Source organism: Camelus ferus, chromosome 3 (assembly GCF_009834535.1).
Source record: "Camelus ferus isolate YT-003-E chromosome 3, BCGSAC_Cfer_1.0, whole genome shotgun sequence".
Classification (NCBI taxonomy): Eukaryota; Metazoa; Chordata; class Mammalia; order Artiodactyla; family Camelidae; genus Camelus; species Camelus ferus.
The window spans coordinates 40,143,588-40,149,587 of NC_045698.1; the positions used below are offsets into that span (position 1 = coordinate 40,143,588).

A 6,000-nucleotide genomic window follows, 5' to 3' on the forward strand; every position below is an offset into this window, starting at 1 on the left:
AATTGCCAATATCCAACTGTTTTTACCCAGAGAAATGGCAATTCCATACGTTCAACCTAATATTTCTATTTTTTAATTTTTAAAATATTGACTATATTCAATGTTAAATATTATATCTTCTACCCCCTTTTTTTCCTTCCTTTGAATAATGAATAGTAGTTCTCACAACTTTATTTTTTAAATTCCACATCTGCTCAGAACACCCCTTTGGCTATTAAATAATCAGTAATTTGACTCTGGTTTCCTAAGAATGTGATTTCTATCTTCTTTCTTTCTTTACCTTAAAGTCACATCTGTTAGAATGTCAAAGAAATTTTTCAAAGGCTAAAGGTAAAAGCAGGTGCCTTCTAGTGAACTAAAGGATAAACAGCAGAGGGATCAAAATGTGAGGTCAGCAATAATTTGTGTGCTTCTGAGACATAAATCTTTTCGTCTCACAGGATCCCACACAGCACTGCCTGCCTAGAAGGTAAGAAGAGGAGTGGGCAGAGAAGCCCCCAGACAGACATGTCATTTAATTACAATAAGCAAACAAATCATAACTCTACTATTAAGACAAAAATCCCAAAATTTGGGATGGAAAGGAAGGAGGAAGGAGGGGCTGTATTTAGATGAGGGACAACTAGCCAAACCCTCTTTTCCCAGTTCTTACATTTTTATCACTGACCCTAAAAAAATCCAAATCAGGCTTATGATTATGGTTGTCTTTATTCCCTCACAACACTATACAATATCAGAGCCCTAGTATCTCTTATACCCTCTGAGTGATCAACCTGCAGTTAATATGCAGAGTGGGAAGAGTCTCAGTCATAATTACACCTGGGTTTCAATCCTGGTTGTACACTTGTAACACTGCACGCTGGATGAGCGTGCTTCTGCTTCTTCACCTTCACCTTCCTGCACCCATGTGTGCTGTGAGGATTCCGGTGCAGACTTTGCTGGCTTCAGAAGATTCATGAGAAAATATATGGAAAGTGTCTGAGTGTACCTATGGCTGAGATCTCAAATTTTGGGGCAAAAAGATGCCCAAACTTTTCACCTCATGATTGTCACTAAGAGGGTAAAAATTTAAATGCAAATGTGAGCATTCTGTAAACATGTGGCACAAGTTCACTTTCTAGTCCCAAAATATTATGCGAATTGAGCATAACTGAGATACCTAATGTAAACAGTGAAGGTAGCTGTCCTTTCCAGGTCACATAGAGAAATGAGATAAAGCCTCCAAGGGAGAAGGGAGGTTCAAGAAAGGTGAAGTTGCATATGCCAGAGGGCGTGCTTTCAAAAGACAGATCTTAACAGGTCCCTTCTCTTAAAGGTCTTCAAAGGCTCCCCATTGCTTCTAGGATAAAATCCAAAATCTTGACTAGGTCAAACAAGGCTCTCAGTAATTTGGCCCTGCATGCCTCGACAACCTTATCTCACACCCTCCTCTGCCTAATTTTGGCTGGGTTTGTATTAGAGGGGATAAAGGAGCTGGGCTGCTGGTGTTTAAGGCCTGCGGATGCTTCTCCAAGTGGATGAAAATTTGTCCTTAACGTGGTCACATGTTACATGATGACCTAGCTTATCTGAATCATGATCTGGTTAGAAATACTGATGACAGTGTGTCTACTTCTGACACTAACAGGATAATTTTACTTGTCAAGGTAGTAACATATGCTTTTAATATATCCAAATCAATAAGGAATAATTAAAATTTTCAATTAAAAAAAAAAAGACCAGTCTTATAAAGTGCTAAATTTGCATTAGTGTTCAGCTTTTTCATAACGTGTGAAAGGTCCAAATTGGATGAGTCACAGAAATACAGCCAAGACATGGTTCTCTCTAAAAATGTATTTGCAGCATACTTCTTTCCATGCTACATGGTGTGCTTTATTGAAATTCAAGATTAGTTCTCAATTTAACATGATACATATATACAAAAGCTCCAGAATTATTTGTTTGGTAAATGGCATTCTTTCGTATTCTACAGCTGATGTTTACACATGTAGCACACCAAGGAGAATAAACAGTTAAACAAATTTAAAAAGTCCTATTTCTTCAACTTAACCAGAAATTATCCAAGGACAGAGGCTTTCTTTTATGTATATTCCAATGTCTAGCATAAAGAAACCCCAGTTTGTCAAATGACATACCTGCAAAGGTCAGCATTCCTGTAATTTAAGTTGTTTATAATTGTTGCTAATATCCCTGTCCAACAAGAGAGGATTAGTTAAGGGAATAGCATTATAATTACCAGAACATAATGCAACGAATATGAGTTTTGGAAATTATGTAAGATGAAAAATGTTTACTATGCATTACAAGAAAAACACAAAACACTAAAATTCTATCTGTAGTATGATGTAGGAAATCATGCACAGAAAAAAAGGAGAAAGACAAAGGAAAAATGGCAAAATATTTATTGTGGTAGCATCATGCTCAAGGGGTCAAAACTTTCTTCTTGGTTGCCTAATCTCACCATTTTGGTACCACCTTCCAGCTTCCACTCCTCCTCACTGCAAAACTCCCCAAGCACAGCCAATTCTCTCTTGACAAGGCTCTCCAGAATTAGAACAGGCCCACATTACCCTACACAGAGGTTGTAAGAAAAGATTCCTATTTGGCCTTTCTGCAGTCTCATCCAACCTTCCTATCTACTGCCAGAATAAGACAGTCATTCTACTGCTAAATATATCTACTGTGGTAATCTCTTCATTTATGTTTTATGCATTTTTATACATGTGTTACTTTTTCAATAACATTGGGTTTTTCTTATAACTCACTGTGGTTTCATATCTTGTTTTGCTAGGATAAGGTTAGGTTTCATGGCTTTCTGCTGATATGGTCCTACTTCATTACACTTCTAAATGGAATGTTCAGCCAGGACATCTGGGTTCCTGTCTGCAGCAATGGAGTCGGCAGAGGCTTTCCTCCCCTTCTTCCACAATGCCTGCCAGCTCCTCTATGTCTACCAATGCAAACTCCTTAACATCCTACAAAACCTGGCTTAAAAATTTCAAAAAGTTTTCAACCATCATCCAATCTACCCAATCTGTGTTACCTTAATTCATATTGCATCATATTCCGCAAACATCTATCAAGGAACTATTAGTTATAAGGCCTGAAGAGTTAATGTCTTAAATTGTTTACAATCTTTTTGTGGACAGTGAACATTTAGGATGGAAGATAACCAACAGTAAAATATGGCATAAATGATTAACGCATGTCCAGGAGTAGGGAGAGGGAAACTGGGGAGGAGAAGTAGGGGAGCAAGGGTGAGAATGATGAAGGCTACAAGGAAGAGACAACGTAAAAGTTGAATAGAAGAGATTTCACAATTGGGAGAAACATGACCGTGAGAGACAACCAAGGAGTCTCGCACCTGCGTGATTAGGATAAAAGGGAGGGAGGCCATCATAAATTATGTTCAATAGAAATGCTCTGGGGCAAAGCACGGCAAGGCCAAATGGAATATTAACAATGTGCAATGACAGATGCTACAATATAACTGAATAAGATACATGGAAAGCACAGAATCTTAAGGTGGGAAAGTAGCAGTGATAACCAAAGAAACAAAGTTCTATGAGGAAAAAAAAAAGAGTACAAAGTCACACAAGAAGTCAAAAGACGAATCTGAGAATTAAAGCCTGGTCCGTGAAGCGTGAAACAGCACAGGACTTCAGAAAAGTAAGGACGAAGAAAGGAATTCAAGGTGACGCACTTTGTACCCGGGTTAACAGCCACGGCGCTGGACCAGAGCCCCCGAGTCTTCTCTCCCCCACCCTCCCCCAATCCTCTCCAGGTACTTGTCTGCCCTTGGGCAAGTTCCCGTGCCTCAGTTTCCTCAACTAAAACGAGGATAATGTCATCATTTATTTACCCCATAGGATTGCTGCGAGGATTAAAAGAGTTAATACAAGTTCTTAGAACAGTGCCGGCCACAGAAGCACTTCATAAATGTCTGCCATTGGAAGGAAAAAGATTTTTTTAATCCTCGGTGATCTTAGGGGGTAAATTTTCTGGCCAATAGGAGCAGAAACTACAAAGTAAGGGATTTAACAAGCAAGTGATTAAGAAGACGGAGGCAACAGAAAGTATCAATGACTCTTTCTCAGCAGTTAAACAATAAAATCGAGGAGTGAAATAGAGCAACCTGCGAGTATAGGGTTAAGTGAAAATGCTTTTCGAGGGGATATCGCAGCAAGAGGAAAAGGCTTGGCTCGCCAAAACTATTCTTCAGTCGGTGTGGGACTTGTTTTCCCAACCACACAGTGAGCTGGATGAGGGTAGAGACTAGATCCTTCCTGTCCCAGCTTCCCCGCAGGGAGCTCGAAAGAGCGCTCACTCGGCATCCGGTAAATTTGAATCAGCCTGGCTGATTAGGGGGGATGGCCCATTTCCTAATCAACGATACTTTGGAAGATGAAACAACAGGCTTCCCGATTTCTACCTCCGGCACGACCTGTTCTACCGCTCTGTACTCATCACTGTCCTCAGCCAGCAGCCGCTGCCGGGACAGGACGCAGCTCGGGGAGCCAAAGAGGCAGCGCCCCGCTGCAAGCACAGCGCCCCAAGTTCATTCCAGTCTCAAAAGTGCCCCAGAGGAAAAGGAAGCAGAAGACAAGGGGCTCGAGGATTCCGGGGGAGACGGGGTGGTGATAAGCGAAGCCAGAAGCCGGAGCTGGGAAAGTGACCTCGGCGGTCAAGGTCGAGCAGGTCCCTCTCTCTCCCACTCCCACTGGCGAACACCTTTGTCCTCCCTCCAGGAACAGCAGGGCCCCGTTCCGTGGGAGCGCTCGGGGTAGGCTGAAAGCCCCGGGGCGGCGGGGAATGCCGTCCTTTTGAGACGCCGGGGGCGGCGGAGGTCTCCCCGGGAGGGCGCAGGTGAGCGCGGCGGCCCCGCCCTCCGGCGGGGAAGGGCCCCGGCCTTCGGCACCCGCAGGCGGTGCGGCGGGAATTTCCGAAACGCCCTCCGGAGTCCAGGAAGGGCCTGTCCGGCTCACGAGTCTCCCAGACCCGGATCCCACTCCCTGCATGGCGCGCCCAAGTTCCTCCACTCGGCTGTCTCCGGACCCCTGTCCCCCGGGTCTCTCTCCTTCCACCTCGTCTCTTCTCCTCCGCTCCCCGGAAAAGTTTGGCCCCAGCGCACCGGTTGGGAGTCCCACACTCACCCCGCTGGGAGCGAAGCCGAAGCGCCGGAGCGCGGGAGCAGAGGGCGGCGGCGGGCTGCAGCCGGCGGCGACGCGAGCGCCGAGCTCCTCACAGCGGCCTCTGCTGCCCCAGCCGCTGAGCGCGCTAGATAAGGGGCGGAGGCTGCCGGGGTGTCACCTGCCCGCTCTCCCACCCCGTTGCGTGACGCCGCGCAGCGCCGCCCGCCGCCCGCCGCCCGCCGGGAGGGAGCGGCTGGGAGGGGCTCGCAGCCTCTGTCGCTGCACCTCCGCCCCGCTCGGCGCCCCGCCGCTCGGACCCCGTGGCTGGGACCAGGGATGGATGGGCGCCTGGGGAGATCCGTTCTGGCCTCCGGACTAATTACCTTTCTTTCTGAGCACAAGTGTCATCACCTGAGGGCATCTCGAGGCTTAACATAAAACTGTCGTCATGCATGACTCAGGATTGAGTTGTAGAAAAATCTGAAATGAGAAAAACCTGGCGGAGGGTGAGGCTGGCGGGCCAGAGGGAGAAAAGGGGGAGTTCTTGCTCCTGAAAAGGCTGTTCGGAGGGTTAATTCATTATCTAAAATGGAGACCAGGCCCAACGGCGGCGAGAAGCCCAATTTGGCTGAGCTCCAGCCCTGAGTGGTAAAAACTGGAGAATTGCCGCAAATATTGGGGAGTGAAGGGGGGCTTTTAAATCTATGAAGAGCAAATTGTATATAATCTAAGTTAACTTTTTTCATCCTGGTTAGTGACAGCAACTGCTGCAGCAAACAAAGTCTGGTACACAGATTTCTCCTTATCTATGTTAGACTGGGTTGTGGGGTGAGGATGAATGTTAGGTGTGTGTATGCGCGCTCCATTA

General features: G+C 45.7%; 1 protein-coding gene across 1 annotated transcript in view; it reads right to left on the minus strand.

The window, feature by feature from the left end:
• ELOVL7 (ELOVL fatty acid elongase 7) overlaps window positions 1-5,289 on the minus strand; it is a 70,495-nt gene extending 65,206 nt beyond the window's left edge. Inside the window, exon 1 of the mRNA XM_032472785.1 lies at window positions 5,154-5,289. The gene's annotated coding sequence lies outside the window, so the exon portion shown is untranslated. The remainder of the gene's footprint in view (window positions 1-5,153) is intronic.
• Window positions 5,290-6,000: the final 711 nt, after the last annotated feature.